Source organism: Stegostoma tigrinum, chromosome 11 (assembly GCF_030684315.1).
Source record: "Stegostoma tigrinum isolate sSteTig4 chromosome 11, sSteTig4.hap1, whole genome shotgun sequence".
NCBI lineage: Eukaryota > Metazoa > Chordata > Chondrichthyes > Orectolobiformes > Stegostomatidae > Stegostoma > Stegostoma tigrinum.
The window spans coordinates 77,909,835-77,927,943 of NC_081364.1; positions in this window are offsets into that span (position 1 = coordinate 77,909,835).

The following is an 18,109-nucleotide window of genomic DNA, read 5'->3' on the forward strand; positions in this document are numbered from 1 at the left end:
GGAGAGTATTTGAGACTGCGAATTAACTGTAATGTCAGATTCTGGGGTTACAGGAAATAGTTAAACTGAGCCAGCATCACAGAAGGGGGAAAAAAATCAGATTATCTGGCCGCTGGGACACTGCTGCATGTGGGATCTTGCTGTGTATTAATTGTCCCAGTGCCATTGTTACAGGCTGTGACTGTTTTAATCAGGTAACTCACCATTTCAAAGCTTTACAAAGGGACTGGCATGGAAACTCAACGTGTCACCCGATATGTTTGTGTTCAGAAGTTGCCGAGAGACTGGCCGTGTGACAGAGAGGAAATCCCAGGATCTTGTTGCACTGTCTCTGCTTTGCCTTTCAACCATTCCTGTCTCTTTTTTTCTCCAAAGTGATTAGTAGATCCAAAGGGGAAGCGTTTGGGGCCCACAAAACATCGAACAAGGGCTTTCTCCAAAGGGGGAACATCATCCTGAGGCTTATTGGGCAGGCTGTGCCCCAGGGTTTGAAGCTTGGGGTTAAAGTAATCGGGGCCTTGGAATTTGACACAAACATGACTCCCCAAGGAGGAAATTAAAACTGTAAATGTGAAATCTCACAAAAAAATTGTTCTGATGTCAGGGTAATAATGAATGAATGTGAAGTCGACATTGTTAGTGAGAGACAGACTTGCAACAGGGAGCGGGGGGGTGGGGGAGAAGAGAGAGATGGAGGGAGTGAGATGTATTTGAGATTCTTAAGCGTCTGTCACAGTCGTGCCTGGGGATACAGAAAACATTTATCATTTAATCAACCATGGGTTTATCTTGTTCCTGACACATTGCTGGCAGTGGGATCTTGCTGTGCCTCATGTGCCTGCAGCAATGCGACTGTTTCGATAATCTCCTCCTTTTAACGTTGCCTCATGGGTCTGGGATTGAAATTTCCCAAAGTTTTCCCCAATTTGATCAGAGCCTGGCATTGATGAGGGATAACTTGTGTGAAGGAGAGACACCAAACCCTCACCTCTTGCTGTGTGATTTCTTTAACAATGTCCTTCCTTTCCAGTTCCAATAACTTTCCCCCTCTTGCTCTATCCATTTATTTTGAAACTACAATGGGACAAGAAATCCTTCCCTTGGACACAAGTTTCCTCCAGAGCGAGGAGGGGCGGGGTCAGGCATTGGCCAGAGGCCTGTTCAACAGGCTCCACACCGCGGGGCCCATGTGACGTGTATTTATTTATTACCTCAAGATCTGAATTCCTCTGGTGTGCCCCGGTTTTCTTTTAGGAGCCTCCAGGTAACTTTTAAAAACAGGTTTGAAGCCTGTGGTTAAAGTAAGTGGGGCTTTGGGATTTGACACAAATGTATTAATTCTCCTCCCAGTGAGTGTCTGACAGACAGGACTCCCCACGGAGGAAATTAAAACCATAAATGTGAAACTCTCTCCTAAGACTCATTCTCACATCAGAGTAATGTGTGATGTGTGTAGGACACGATGAAAAGAATTGAAAATCACAAAAATAAAATATTGTTTAGCCATTTTACTTCAATCCCCGGAATATCTGCGAGGGCATCTCTGTCTTTCTCTCTCTGTCTCCTCTCCTGAGCCCTCTGCAGCTTCCTTTCATTTTTTTTTGTTAAACAAATAGAAACATCTCACACACAGCAACATGACCCATCATTATTTCAAATGGGGGAGTTGGAAATATTGTGCAATACAAGGTGATATTTTTCACAAAAAACACAGACAGAGATAGAAAGAGTGAGCGGGAGGGTGTGAGGGAGAAAGGGACAAGATGTGTCTTTGTACCTGAGCTGGGAAAGGGAGACAGGATCTGGGGGAGGGGGCATGTTGTGGGGGAGAGAACTGGGGTCTCCAATATCTCTTCACTGCTCAGACCCAATCACTTTGTTCCAGAAAGTGCCATCCACCAAATTACATCCTGGGATGGAGGGGGTGTTTTTTGTCCCGAAGAAACTGATAGCCTCTTGCCTGAATGGAAATTGTGATTTCAACACATTTTGGAGCAGGAAGGGGCGACCTGTGGGATCACACTGTGTATCAATGGCCTGCAGCATTACTGGCACAGAATGCTGGGAAACAGTGCCCCCGTTTATCAAACAGAATATCCTCAAATATCAATGTCACAGTCTTTTTAAAAGATAAAGATCACAATGCACAAGATTAAATCTGGGAGAGAGAGACAGAAAAAGATCAGAGATAAGGGGAGGGGAGAGGGAACCAGTGAGAGAGGAACAAAGACAGAAAGATCAGAGATTGAGAAGAGAGAGAGGGAGAGAGAGAGAGAGACGCAAAAGTGATAGCAGAGGCGGAGGGGAGAGAGACACAGAGAGAAAGAAGGACGCATTTTGAAGTAGCAGGATTGATCCCTTTTTGTCAGCCTGGAGCCAGAATTGAGCCCTTAACCAGCATCAGTGAGACACACAATCTGTCTGCAGTCACACTGCTGCCTGTGGGATCTTGCTGTGTCAAATTACCTGCAGTGTGGCCGACATTGCAACAAGATGCCCAGTGTCCAAATGTTGTTTACAGAGCCTTTGATATTACATTTTCTTTGTCTCTCTGTCTCACTCTGTCCATCACCTTCTCCACGCACCTTCCTCAGGCTGGGGTCTTCCTCCCTTTCTCTCTGACCATATTCTGGCTCTTTCTTTCTCTCTTACTTTACGTCTTCCCCCTTTCCCTCTCTCCATTGCCATTCCTCAGTTTAGGCCTTCCCCACTCCCACCACTCTCTCCAGACCGTCCCACCATTTTAGACAGTCAATGCTGCACTGTGACAGGCCAGGGTTACTAAATGGCAGGGGTGACAACATTTCAGACACAGAGGTATAATTCAGAGACAGTGTTGGGGGGAAAGGGAGATGGAGACAGAGAGGAAAAGCTTAGAAAGGCGGGGATGGGAGTGAGATCGGATGGCAGTGGGAGTGGGGAGGATGTATGGGAGGTGGGGAATAGATACAAGGGCTGGGGGAGGTGGGGGTGGGGTTTCCAGTCATTGAATATTTAAAATGAGAGGAAATTGTTCACAACACCTGAGTAAGATGGCAGCCTGAGATAGAGAGAATGAGACAGAGACAAGTCGGAGAGATACACAGGCATGAGGGGAGGGGGATGACTGTCTCGCCCTTTGCAGCCTCTGGTTTCGAACTGTGTTTGTGATGTGTTTCTACTGGAATGCAGTGAGACTGTGTTGGGATCTTGCTGTGCGGTTGTTCGTTCATTCCAATTTTAGCCACTTCTGTGTGTTGTGTATGGTGATGGGGAGAGGGGAGGGCGGGGGCAGATCAGGAATCCTAACCCTATGTGATACTGTGTGAGTCATATTTGTGTTTCAGATGGGGCCACGTGGCAGCAAGCAATAAATGGAAGGTACAGGCGCCACTCGAATGAAGTGCATTGGCGAGCTGAAGGCAATAGGGGACGGGAGGGGTGAGTTGGATACTCCTGTCCATCCATCAAACTGTTTTCTCTTCTGCATTTCATCTTGGAATATCTGGGAGAAACTCTGCTGGGACTTATTATCATTTTAGTGGAGAGTTTGGGGTAGGATGGGGATGCCAGGATGTGGGAAAGGAAGAGTAGGATTCCACGACCTCCCCCCACTATCCCATGACCCAATCCCACCTCTTGGCCCCTCTTGGCCTGTCTGCGAGGTTTGGGGGTGAATGGAGGGAATTGTTCCCATTGACTGGGACCTTATTCTGATATGTGGGAGGGGTGGGGGTGAGGAAGTGGGTGTCAGTGCAGGCGCCGGGACAGGGGAAGGGCTTAGCATTACAAGGGAGCAGAAACTGCAGGGTCTGATGTCCCATCCCCACTCCCTCCACGCCAGTGCTCAGAATGAGCTTAGCCTTCTCCATCAATGTGTGGCCATTTTCACATTTTGCTGTTTGTGGGACCATGCACAGCGGGGAGTCTGGGGGTGGGGTTGGGGTGAAGATGGGAGTGTTGGAGGGAAAAGGAATACAGCTGAACCAGGTAGAGGTGGTCATGTTTAGGGGGGCTAGGTACAGTATCTAGGGAGGTGGTGGTGGTGAGGGGTTAACTCCCGTGTTCAGTCTGAGCCTGCTCCAAGTTGAAATGGGGGAGTGTAATATTTGTTGGTGGGTTCAGTGGGGGAGAGGCCTGTTTACACATTGCAGCCTATGGAGGAGGGGTGGGCTCCGACAAGGTGTTGAGGGAATCCCTCAGCAGTCCCACACACAGCTGCCGGTGGAATCATACTGTGCACCACTGCAGCCTGCAGGTCACCCTCACATGTGATGCAATGCTGTCCACAGGGCCCTGGGCTGAGTCTGCTGATGGCCTGATAGTGAGTGTCGTGAGAGGGTGTGTTGTCCCTCTATCACCCCCACTACCTCAGCCGAGACCCACCCCACCTCCCATCACCCCCTCAACCTCCAAAATGTGACATTGACATTGCAAATGCCCACAGGGCACAGTGGGGAGATGGGAACACATGGCAAACATGTGGCAGGAGAGGGCATTGCTATTGAAACATGGAGGAAATGGGGGGAGTGAGGGGCACTGATTGATTCTCGAGCAGGAGAAAGTCAACAGAGATGGATCCATGGATAGGGACAGAGACAGAGACGGGGAGGGAGAGAGACAGGCGACTGGACACTTTGGAAGATTCATCGTTAATATTTCATGTAGAAACAGCACCAATCCCAGATGGAGTGGGCATGGGGGTTTGTGCCTGGTGAATGGGAGTGGGCAGAGGGGAGCATTGATCATTTCTTTGGCTACTCCTCACTGGAGTGTCAGAGAACAAGCTGGTGGGGACGGGTTAAACATTAAATGGGGAGACGGAGAGGGACAGGGTCTGGGGAGTGACTCCCCACCACTGAGTCTCTGCCCAGCATCTCAGGAAATAAACCCTGGGGGCAGTCAGAAAGCATCTGTCCCTTGTTCCCAGTCAAAATCTCTTCCATTTCTCTGGGTTCAAAACCCCAGGGGAAAGTGCTGATAAAATGGGGAAATGTTGGAGGTCAGTCACTGGCAGGATTGCCTTTGTTTCTGTTTATTTTTATTTCAATTTAATTTGATCAATTTTTGTCTGCCTGTTTTTCTCTCTCTCTTCCCCCACACCCCCCCACAAAAAAAAAACAGGGCACCTCTGTCTCTGTCTTTCTCTCTCTGCTGGGGCTGGTGGGGAGATATCTGACACTGAAGCTTGCAGACAGAGTGAGACACACAGATTCTGGGAGTGGGGATGGGGGATGTGTGAGGGGGTGTGAATCCCAGCCCTGGAGTAAATATCTCTCCTGCCCTTCCCCTCAAACAGAAACACTGGGACAGCCCTGAGGCAGTTTGAGACATCTTCCTGTTGCCCGCTCTCTGGGTTTAAAATCAGGAGCTGTGCTGGTGTTTGGGTGGGGAGGGCGGGGTGGGGTGGGGTGAGGAGAGTGTGACAGTGTGGGTGCTCAGACATGTTCAGCAGTGGGATCTTGCTGTGCTGGGTGGGGAATGTCTCAGATTGCTGAAGGCGGCAAGCGGTGAGATTTTGCTGTGCTTTCAGTGCTTTTTAAAAATTTCAATCCATTTTCATTTCTCTCTGTCTTATCACCACCCCCAAGGAGATTTTATTTGGGAGCTGAAACTCGGGATGATGCAGCGACAGGGAGAAGCAAATCATTCTGCAGTGAGGAATCGTCAGACAGGAGCTGGGACCAGAGAGAGAGAGAGAGACAGAGAATCATAATAAACCACCCCGCGTCCTTGTCGTTCACTTACACACTCACATGCTCACAGGGGAAATGAATTATGGGACTCAGGCAGTCTCTGGAGTTTGGACCACAAGGGCGTGAGACCTGGGCTGTGGCTTGGGGGAGACAAAGGGACAAAAATGGGGCTGCTGCACAGTCTGATCCCACAGATTTTACTGCCTTCCTCTGCCTCCATATTCCCAGCTTCTTGTCTCTCTCACAGCTTTCCATAAGTCTCCATCTCCCCCACATCCTTCAAATCTCCCCCATCCACTCTCCCCTGATCCTCTGAGATCCATTTTTCAAATCATTTGCTCTCTTCCAGTTCCATCGTTCAATCTTTCTGAACTCTGACCTTCCCCATTCACCTCTCTATACTTTCACTCTCTCGCTGTTCTATGGGATCTTGCTGTTCCTGCCTGACGGTCATTCTGTCTGCATGCTCCCTCACTGTCTCTCCATTACCTACTCTCGATGGTATCTCTCTGCCTGCTCTTCTTTCACTCGATTTCTCTCTGTCCCTCTCTCTCTCTCTCTCTCTATCCTTTCCTATTTTCTCCCAGGGATTTCACTCTCTCTCTCTCTCTCTCTCTCTCTCTCTCTCTCTCTCTCTCTATCCTTTCCTATTTTCTCCCAGGGATTTCACTCTCTCTCTCTCTCTCTATCTCTATCCTTTCCTATTTTCTCCCAGGGATTTCTTTCTCTCTCTCTCTCTCTCTCTCTCTGTCCTTTCTTGTTCTCTCCCTCGGATTTCTCCGTCTCTACCTGTCCTTTTCCATTCTATCCCTGGGTTTTCTCTCACTCTAAGTTGCTTTCTGATTCTCTCCCTGGTTTATTTCTCCCCCTCTCTCCCACTCTCTCTCTGCCCTTTTTCTTGTTCTCAATGGGATTTCTCTCTCTGTCCTGTCTGTCTGCCCTTCTGTCTCTCCTGTTGTATTTTTGTTCTCTCTTATTCTTGTCTCTGCCCCGGGTCTTCTCTTCATGTCTCTCTCACTGGGATCTTTCTGGCTCCCTCTGTCTCTCTCCCTTTCTGTTCCTCTGTCTCTCTCCTCTATCTTTCTCTGTCTGTCCTGTCTTTCCCAGCCTCAGGTTTCACTCTCTCTCGGTCCATGTTTCTTTCTCGCTTGTCTGTCCTTCTGTCTCTCTCTCTGGGGTCTCTCTGTTCCTCTGTTTCTCTCTCCCTAGCTTTCCATCTCCCTCTGTCTCTGTCCTACATCTTTTCTCTCCCTGGGATCTTTCTCTCTCCTTCCCCCTACCCCCCTTCTCTCTCTCTCACTCTCTCACTTTCCCTCCCTCCCTGGGTTCATCTGCCTGCCTGCCCATTGGTGTCTCTCCCTCCCGGGGGGTGTGCCACTCTGTCTGCCTGTATCTCTCTGTCTGTCTCCCAAGGGTGGATTTGGACCTTGTGCCACAGTGGAGAGGGGTGAATAGTTATTGGAGTGGGGTCCTCCCTGTTTTCCTCACTCCCTCTCTCTCTTTGTCTGTCCCCCCTCCCCATGACCTCATTCTTCTTCTGTATCTCTATGCCTCTTCTCTCTCTCTCTGTCACTCTCTCTTTCTATCTCTCTCGCTCTGTCTCTCACCCCTCTCCCTCCCTCTGTCTGTTCCCACCTCTCACTCCCCATGTCTTGTCTCTCCCTTGGCCTATCTGTGCCTCTTTTCTCCTCTGAGGTTCTCTCTCCCCGTCTCTGTCAATGACCCTCTCTCCCCATCACTTGTTTCACCTTCTGATCTTCCTGATCCCTGCCCCACCCGAGTTTCACCCCTGCCTGCTCTCTCTAAACTGAAATGGGGGTGTTGTTAGGTAAAGAACGTGTCTCAATGAGGGGGTGCACGGTCTGCCTGGGGACCAGGATCTTGCTGTACTGTAAGGCAGTCAGTGAAAAGGCCCCTGAGTCTCGCCCTATGCCCTGTGACCTCTGCCCCCAGGGTGAGGCAATGACGTGAGGTGGCCTCCATGTCCACAGAAGGAAATGTAGGGGCCATTTATATACAGTGGATTTGCGGTCACGGAGGAACTGGGAGGGGAGAGAAACTCTATGGCGGGGTGGCAGTTACAAACTGAGAGTTGAAACATTTTGTGAAGGGCAAAATATTTGTGGGGTAAAAATCAAGATGGGGAATTTGAAAGGCGTTGCAAAAATTTCTTGAGGGGGCAATATCAGAGGGAATGCAAAGTGGGGGAGTCCCAAAATTGGGAAGGAGGGCAAGCTTTGGGGACAATATTGTGGAGAGTAACTGAAATGGGGGGAAGCAGCAATATAAGGGAACAATATTTGACAGGTCGGGGCAAATTACTTATGTGGGGGGGGGAGTGCAATATTGTTTTGGGGAGGCACAGGATTTGGAGATGGGGTACAATATTGTGATGGGAGGGAAAAAGTGGAGGACACATTTCTGGGGAGGTAAAAAGGGGCAAAACGTGAAGGCAGTGAAACATGTTGGGCGGAAGATTTGGGCAGGAGGCAGAAAATGGAAGAGAGGAGAGTGTGAAATGAGGATGGCTCAAAATTGCATGCCACAAAATTCTAGGGGTCATTTTGGCAGGGGTCATTTCAGGGGAGCGTATTGGGAAGCATAAATTTCAGGAAGGCGTTTGATAAGGTTCTCCATGGTAGGCTCATGCAGAAAGTAAGGGGGCATGGGATCGGGGGAAATGTGGCAGATTGGATTCAGAATTGGCTGATGCTTCGAAGGCAAAGGATGGTAGTGGACGGAAAATATTCAACATGGTACTCGTTACAAGTGGTGTACCTCAAGGATCTGTTCTGGGTCCTCTTCTATTTGTGATTGTTTTGAATGATTTGGATGAAGGAGTGGAAGGGTGGATTAGTAAGTTCGCAGACGAAGTGAAGGTGGGTCGAGTTGTGGATAGTACGGAGGGCAGTTCTAGGTTACAAAGGGACATTGATAGGATGCAGAGTTGGGCAGAGAAGTGGCAGATGGAGTTTAACCCTGAAAAGTGTGAGGTGATTCATTTTGGAAGGGCAAATTTGAAAGCACAATACAGGGTTAACAGAAAGATTCTTGGCAGTGTGGAGGAGCAGAGCGATCTTGGGGTCATGTTCACAGTTCCCTGAAATCTGCCACGCAGCTGGATAGAGTTGTTAAGAGGGCGTATGGTGTGTTAGCTTTCATTAATAATAGAAGAATTGAGTTCAAGTTATGCTCCAGCTATACAAAAGGCTGGTTTGGCCACATCTGGAGTATTGTGTCCAGTTCTGGTCACCTCATTACAGGAAAGATGTGGAATCATTGGAAAGGGTACAGAGGAGATTTACCAGGATGTTGCCTGGAATGGAGGGAAGGTCTTACAAGGAAAGGTTGAGAGACTGAGGGCTTTTCTCTTTAGAACTACGAAGAATGAGAGGTGACTTGATAGAGATGTACAAAATGATCAGAGATATAGATAGAGAGTACAGCCGGAGACTTTTTCTAGGGTGGAGGTAGCTATTACGATGGGGCACAGTTTTAAAGTGAGTGGAGGAAGATATAGGGAAGACATCAGAGGTAGGTTCTTTACTCAGAGAGTGGTGGGGGCGTGGAATGCATTGCTGGAGCAGTGTAGTGGAGTCGGCCTCATTGGGGGCATTTAAGCGGCTATTAGATAGGCATGTGGATGACAGTATGAGGTCGGGTGGAAGTGAGATAGACCTTAGGTTTCAGGTAAAAGTTTGGCGCAGCATCGTGGGCCGAAGGGCCTGTACTGTGCTATGTTCGAGGTACACTCGAGGGGGTGGAGGGAGCTACTTGTGGGATCTCACCGAGCTGAGTAGGGTAAAGGGAGGATGGGGATGCAGGAGGGAAAAGGGAGACAGCTGAAAGAGGGAGAGGTGGGTGTGGTGGCGGGGTGATAGGTACAGGATCTGGGGTGGGGGGATAGGGGAGAGGAGGTTACTGCAGTGTTCAGGCCGAGCCCAGCTCCAAGTTGAAATGGGAGAGTTCAGTGGTTGCTGGTGGGGGAGACCCTTTTTGCACTTTGCAGCCTGTGGGATCTTGCTGTGTGTGGACAGCCTGCAGCTGTTTCTTTACAGTAGCGAGGCTACACTTTCCAAATTCAGATGTGGTGGGGTGGGTGAGGAGGGAGGGCTTCCGAAAGTGGGTGGTAATGATGCAGAAACGTTCAGGCTTCTTCAGTGTGGGGTAAGGGCTTTGCAGGGGACAGCAGGTGGGATCCTGCTGTGCAGAATGTCCTTCATTCCTATGTCAGCTCGTCTCCTTGTGGGGGCGCTGTGGTGGTGGGGGGATGGGCTCCGACACGTCGTTAAGGGAATCCATCGGAGGTCCTGCTTACCGTAGTCTGTGGGATCTTGCTGTGTACCCACTTTGGCTGCAGATCGCCCTCAGGCTGTATGCAGGGACCCAGGCTGAGTTTTCTGACAGTCTGATAGTGGGTGGGGTGTATCATCCTTCCTTTTGCCCCCTTGGTCAGACACGCCCCTCCCGACCACCTCTAGTCACCCCCTCACCCTCCAAAATGTGACAGTGACATTGCGAATGTCTCCCAGACACAGCGGGGAGATGGGAACACGTGGCAAATGTGAGGCAGGAGAGGGCATCACTGTCAAATAGAGAGGGAATAGAGAGAGAGGGAGGCATTGAGCAATTATCGAGCAAGAGAAAGCTCAACAGAGATAGAGACAGTGATAGGGACAGAGAGAGAAAGCACAGGGCAGAAGGGAAAGAGAGAGAGAGAGGTGACTGTACCAGTGGAAGCTCATTTTTAATATTTCATGTAGAAACAGCACCGATCCCAGACAGAATGGACATGGGGGCTTAGCCCAGTGAATGGGAGTGGGCTGGGGTGGAGGGTGAGGGGGGCATTGATTTTATTTTTCAACACACCCCTACCCCATAATGTCAGAGAACCAGCTGGAGGGGGCAGGTTAAACACGGAGGGAGGGAGAGATACAGGCCCTGTGGGGCCACTCCTACCACTGAGACATAGCCCAGCCTCTCAGAAAATAAACCCTGGGGGCAGTCAGAAAGCATTTGCCCCTTGAATCCAGATGAAGTCTGTTCCCATTATCTGGATTTAAAATTTTGGGAAATTGCTGAGAAATTGGGGAGATTTTGGAAGTCAGTCAGTGATGGGACATCGTTTTGATCCTCGTTATTTTTGTTTCAAAATATATTGGCTTTGATGGGATCAATTTCCATCTCTCTCTCCCTGGGGGATTTCTGAGAGACTGAAACTTGGGCACAGACAGAGGGAGACAAACAGAGTCTGGGAGTGGGGATGGGGGTGTGAATCCCAGCCTCTGGAGTAAACATTTCTCCCACCCCCCCTCCCCTCAAACAGAAACACTGGGACAGGCCTGAGACAGGTTGAGACAACTTCCTGTTCGCCGTTCTCTCAGTTTAATATCAGGGGCTCTGCTGGGGGAGTGGGAAAATGTCAGGTTGTGAAGCCCAACCAGCAGTGGGATCTTGCTGTGCTTTTGATGTTTTTTTAAAACTTATTCAAGTTTCGTTTCTCTCTGTCTTTCCACACCCTGCCCCGAGGAGATTTGATTTGGGAGCTGGAACTCAGGACGATATGGGGCTGCTGCACAGTCTGATCCCACAGATTACACTGTCTCCTCTCTCTCTGCCTCCATACTCTCAGTTTCCTGTACCTCCCACAGTTTTCTATAAATCTCTGTCTCCCCTACATCCTTCACATCTCCCCGTTCACCATCACCCCACCTCCTCAGGTCCCTCCCCCAACCCTCTCACCCCTTTCCCCAGATTTTGCAGGAACTGTTTTAACGTTCAGCCTTTCCCATTTCCGACTTTCCTTCTTCATCTCTCTCCACACCTTTCTCTCTGCCCAGTGGGATCTTACTGTTCCTGCCTGATGCTCATTCCATCTGTGACCATCCCTCTCTGTCTCTCCATCACTCCCTGTCAATAGTATCTATTTGCTCTCCTCTCCTTCGATTTCTCTCTGTATCTGTCCTTTCTCTGTTCTCTCCCTGGGATTTCTCTCTCTCTCTCTGTCAGTCCTTCTCTCTCTAATCTGGATTCATTCCCCACTCCCACCTCTCTGCCCTTTTCCTTGTTCTGAATGGAATTTCTCTCTCTCACCCCGTGGCTTTATTGTTCTCTCTCTGCTCCTTTCCTTGGGTTTTGTCTTGTCTCTCTCACTGGTTTCTTTTGCTCTCTACTCCTTCTCTGTCTCTATGCCAGGCCTGTACCTCAAACCCTTCTGCCCTCCCAGATCCATGTTCATCCAGTCTGTTCCCAGCTCTCTCTACCTGACACACACCTTTCTCAGGTACGGAGCAGAGTAAGAGGCTTCGTTGTGAAATTAAACCGGGGCGGGGGGCGCATGAGTTGATGTGAGAGAAAGCAGCAACTCCACATTTCCATACAATGGCTCCTGTTTGTCCCTCCCTTCGCCTGTCAAACAGCCACTCTCTCTCTCACACTCCTTCACTCTCTCTCACACACACACACACACACACACACACACACACACACACACACACACACACACACCAGACCTGAAATCCACATTGAGACAAAGCTGCAGTTTCAAACTAGCTACAACACCCTTTCATTCAGACAAGGGAACAGAGTTTTCTGCAGCCAGGGAACCCAGATTTATCCCACAGGGGAACACAATACTTTCACACAAACACAAGATGTGAGTGGGATTGAACTTAACCAGTACAGTTGGCGAGTTTACTTTTAATGATTTTCTGAGAATGAACATCAATCAGTTTCGCAGATGGACATCAAGTGATGCCATGGATCTGTTGTACCATTGGGCGTATGTACATTGCACAAATACTCATGTGTTTCTTAAACACATTCACCTTCTCCCTGACAGTAGCCAAGGGACATCACAGCACTGTCCCACTTTCTCATTAGCATTTCATTCATAAAAGCTGGGAATAATCTGATTGACAAGAACTGTCTTAAAGATGGTTAATCTCAGGGCGGTATCAATAACTGCACATGGAATCTGTATGAGTCATTTTGTTTCTTTGTGTCTGTGTGTTTCTGTGGGTTTATGGTGTCTGCTTCTGTGTTTATGTGTGGCTGTGTCTATCTGTGTGTTTCTGTCTTTTCATGACTGGGTCTGCATATACACGTGTGTGGATAAATGTATCTGTTTGTCTCCATGCCTGTGCCTATATGTGCGTGTGTCTCTGTGTCTGTGTGTATATGTGTGTGTGTGTGTATAAATGTGAATGTCTCTGTATGTATGTGTTTTAAAGTGTGTGTCTGCTTTTTGTGTATAAATGTGTGTGTGTCAGTCAAACTATCTGTGAGTTTGTAGCTGTGTGTGTGCTAGTGAATCTGACTGTGTGTATTAGCGTGTGTCTCTATGTCTGTGTGTGTCTCTGTGCCTGCGTATATATGTCTCTGTATAAATGTGTGTGCCTCTAACTGTGTGTGTGCCTATCTCTGTTGAACTATTTGTGCATTTGTAGCTGTGCGTGTGAGCTAGTGTTTCAGAGTGTGTGTAGTAGTGTGTGTATCTGTGCCTGTGTCTCTGTGCAGTGGGGTCCCTGTTGTTTTGGGGGTGAGTCCACTGAAATGGGGTGATCACCGTTCCCTCATTTTCAATTTGCCTGTTCTTCTAACGGTTAAAGTGAAACAGTTGCAATGTTGATATGTGCCATATGTGTGTCTCTGTGTCTATCCCTGGCCAGAGTGGGACTTACTGGATGGAAGTTTGAATGAATGGATTAAAAAGTGATGAATTAAAAGCTTGGAGTCTCTTTCTCTTTCTCTTTCTCCCTGTTGTGTTTATAGTGATACAATGCCACTGTCTGGTGGCCACTACACAAGCAGCAGATAATTGTGGAGAAAACCTGTGAATCTCAGGTTACACAGTCGCTTCCTTCTTCAAACAATGGAGACTCAGAGCAGTTTTTAATCTATCGGTGTTGTCCTGAGATATCAGCAAACTGAGAAATTAACACACTGCTGGGCTCACCCCCTCCACTGTTGAATTATTTTCCCAATGAGGATCTAAGAGAGTAGATTACAAAACATTACAAATTGCAGAAAATGCGATAACATTCACCAGGTCTCCTGGCAAAACGATTCAGTCAGATGTGCCTGAATAGAGTTAAAATGATTGTGTATAATGTTCTGAAAACTGCCAAAAGATCAATCATTATCACATTGCAGACGGAACATAAACATTTCTGAACATGGGCATTTTCACTCTGACCAGCCTCAGTACAATTGCAATCCTCTCCACACCAGCACACTGTGAGTGTGTGTGAAAGCATGTGTGTGCGCCTGTCTGTGCCTGTGTGTATTGACGCTGCTGTAGGCTACTCTCTCTCTCTCTGACTGAACCCCTGCTGGCTTTCACCATCTCCCATCCTTGTGCAGTGGGGGGAGGAGGCCAGCAGAGGATGGCATTGGTTCAGAGATAGGAGGAACTGCAGATTTTGGAGAATCTGAGATAACAAGGTGCAGAGCTGGATGAACACAGCAGGCCAAGCAGCATCAGAGCAGCAGGAAAGCTGATGCTTCAGGCCTACACCTAGACATTTTCTGAAGAAGGTTCAAGGTCCAAAGTATCAGCCTCCCTGCTCATCTGATGCTGTTTGGCCTGCTGTGTTCATCCAGCTCTACGCCTTGTTATCTCAGAGGCTGGTATTGTTTCATTTTAAACACGAGGGAACAATCGGGAGTGAGACGCAGATCCTTCTCTCTCTCTCTAACCCCCACCTCATTCTGTCTCTCCCCCTTCTCTCACTGCCTCTCCTGCTCTCTCACTCCATCTCTCTACTCCTCCACCCTCTCTCTCTTGCACTGTCTCATCCCTGGAGTTTGGCCCACCATGAGGAAAGCTCATGTTTGATGTGATGGTGGGTGAACGCCCCCTTTCTGCCAGAAGGTGCGGAAGGAAGGTGATAAATCTAATGTGCGAAGCAAAATGGGACTACGGACAAACTAAGACAATGAACATTAGAAGATATTGAGTGTCTGTGAGCAGCTTATTGTTGAGAATGTGATGCCTGAGAGCCCTGACCACTTCCCTTCCATCACTTCACTGAACATTGAAGATAACTCACTGGGAGACAGTAGGAACTGCTGATGTTGGGTTGTGAGTTAACACAGTGTGGAACTGGAGGGATACAGCAGGCCGGGCAGCATCAGAGGAACAAGAAATCTGATGTTTTGGGTCGCGACCTTTCTTCAGAAATGGGTGAGGGGGAAGGAGGCTGTAAAATAAATAGAGAGAGGGGCGGCGTTGATATAAGGTAGATTGTGGAGCAGATAGGGTGGGAGAGAAGACGGACAGGTCAAGGAGGCACGGATGAAGCTGGTAAAGATGAGTGCAGGTAGGCGGTGGTGGGGATGGGTCAGTGAGGTGGGAGGAGCAGATAGGTGGGAAGGAAGATGGACAGGCCAAGGAGGCAGGGATTGGGGGACAGTGCTGGTCTTGAGATCCAGTAGCGGGTGTGGAGGGTGGGAAGGATATATTTCCCTCTCCACCCATCTGCCTTTTGAGGCACCGCTCTCTCCATAACTCCCTCGTCTGCTCCATACTCCCCACTCCCGACTAGCCCCACCAACTCCAGCGCATTTCCCAACCGCAGGAGGTGCTACACCTGCCCCTACACCTCCCCCATCACCCCCCATCCCAGGCCCCAAAAAAACCTTCCACCCTAAACAAATGTTCACCTGCACATCCAAAAATGTGGTATATTGTATCCCCTGTTCCTGATGTGGTCTCCTCTACATTAGGGAAACCAAGCGGAGGCTTGGAGACCGGTGGAACACCTACGCTCAGTTCGCAACAAGCAACGGCACCTCCCAGTCGCGAACCACGTCAACTACCCCCTCCAACTCCTTGGACGACATTTCCATCCTGGGCCTCCTCCAGAGCCACATCGATGCCACCCAGAAACTGGAGGAACAGCAACAATAATACAGTTCACTCTGCTGCTTGGCTCTCTTTAATGTATATATTTGTCAATCACAAATTGAAGTGATAGGTACAGTCAGTGGAATGGTGTATTTTCTCACTGGCCCACTGAATTGAGAGAATCATTGAAATATGTCCCTGTAACCCCCTGCGAGATAATGTGAGACCAGCACTACCCTCAGTCTGTGACCATAGCGACAGGCTGCTTCATTGCTGAAACATTGAACTGAAATGAGAAAATCCTGGATGGATTGATTAATGAGTGAATTTGATTGCTTGATGAATTTGGGTAAAGGGATATTTCAGCACATTCTTCAGCTGCTGCCTGAACTTAGTCTGGGTCACGGCATAAATCGCGGTGTTTGTGCAGCAACTGAGGAGCTGCAGCATGAAGCCCGATTCCAGCACAAAGGTATGTAGGGACACAGACTGATACCCAAAATCATACATCCGGGCCCATATATAATACACCATTAACATTGACCATAACAGGATGAAATTGGCCGAAATCATGAACAGTAAAATGATGGATTTTTTTCGATTTCTCATTTCTGTGTCACACTGACCGTCCCCATTGGTGTGAGCCCGGAGTCTCCTGCGGGCTCTGCTGGTCACTAAAATGTGTCTGACGGTGAAAACATTGAGCAGCAGAATCAGGAGAAATGGGAGAGGCGGGGTTAGAATGTGGTGGAGGAACTCGATTGTGACCCAGGCACGAGATGATTGAACATCGATTGTTACATCACAAAACCAGGGTTCGTTCCACTGCGAATAGCGAGCTGTGAGCATAAAATACCAGAAAATGTTCTTTAAACAGCTCAGCACAGTCACTGTTCCCAGAACCACAGCCGCCGTTTTCTCACTGCAATATTTACTTTTCAGCTTCTGGCAACAAATGGCCACAAATCGATCAAAGGTGAAAGTGACGGTGAACCAGACAGAAGAGTCAGTGGCTGCATAAAGCAGGACGGCGTGGATATTACACACGGGGATGGGCCACAGGAAGTAAAACTGTTCCGGATAAACAATGGGAATGTGTCTCAGTATCAGGTCGAGGATAATGACCAGTAGATCCGCCACTGCCATGGCCCCCAGGTAACGTCTGATACATGGAGACAATCCACAATCTTTATAAAGCAGGACGTAGATCGTCACCACGTTAACTGTGAGGAAAGAAAATAAATAAATTACACATCGGTCTGGAAGCAAAGTTACCAGTTTGATTGAGGACTCAGTGACATTTTCAAATGTATCACTGATTTATTGAAAAAAAAGATGAAGTTGAAATAACAAACAGTAATGTCTCATTTTTTTTACAAGAAACATAACGTAAAATACAAGAAACATTCCCTCCCCAAACACACAGATAAACATCCAGGGAACAGATGGTTTCTAGAACATTCCCATGGACTTGATCACTTGAGAGCAGGCACAGGTTACTTCTTTACAGTTCTTGATATAAAGGTTGAAGAAGTTGCCTTCCTGAAGGATTCTCTCCCAGTTCTCTGAAGATCCCTATCCCAGGCCCCAAGATGACTTTCCACCCACACCTCCTCCCTCACCCCTATCGCAGGCCCCAAGATGACTTTCCACACCAACCTCCGGATACAACGCATCATCCTCCGACACTTCTGCCATCTACAAACCGACCCCTTCACCCAAGACATTTTTCCATCCCCACCCTTGTCTGCTTTCTGGAGAGACCACTGTCTCCGTGGCTCCCTTGTTCACTCCACACTGCCCTCCAACCCCACCACACCCGGCTCCTTCCCCTGCAACCGCAGGAAATGCTACACTTGCCCCCACACCTCACCCCTATCCCAGGCCCGAAGATGACTTTCCACATTAAGCAGAGGTTCACCTGCACATCTGCCAATGTGGTATACTGCATCCACTGTACCCGGTGTGGCTTCCTCTACATTGGGGAAACCAAGCGGAGGCTTGGGGACCACTTTACAGAACACCTCCACTCGGTTCGCAACATACAACTGCACCTCCCAGTTGCGAAACATTTCCACTCCCCCTCCCATTCTTTAGATGACATGTCCATCATGGACCTCCTGCAGTGCCACAATGATGCCACCCGAAGGTTGCAGGAACAGCAACTCATATTCCGCTTGGGAACCCTGCAGCCCAATGGTATCAATGTGGACTTCACCAGCTTCAAAATCTCCCCTTCCCCCACCGCATCCCAAAACCAGCCCAGTTCGTCCCCTCCTCCCACTGCACCACACAACCAGCCCAGCTCTTCCCCTCCACCCACTGCATCCCAAAACCAGTCCAACCTGGCTCTGCCTCCCTAACCTGTTCTTCCTCTCACCCATCCCATCCTCCCACCTCAAGCCACACCTCCATCTCCTACCTACTAACCTCATCCCACCTCCTTGACCTTTCCATCTTCCCCGGACTGACCTATCCCCTCCCTACCTCCCCACCTATACTCTCCTCTCCACATATCTTCTTTTCTCTCCATCTTCGGTCCGCCTCCCCCTCTCTCCCTATTTATTCCAGAACCCTAATCCCA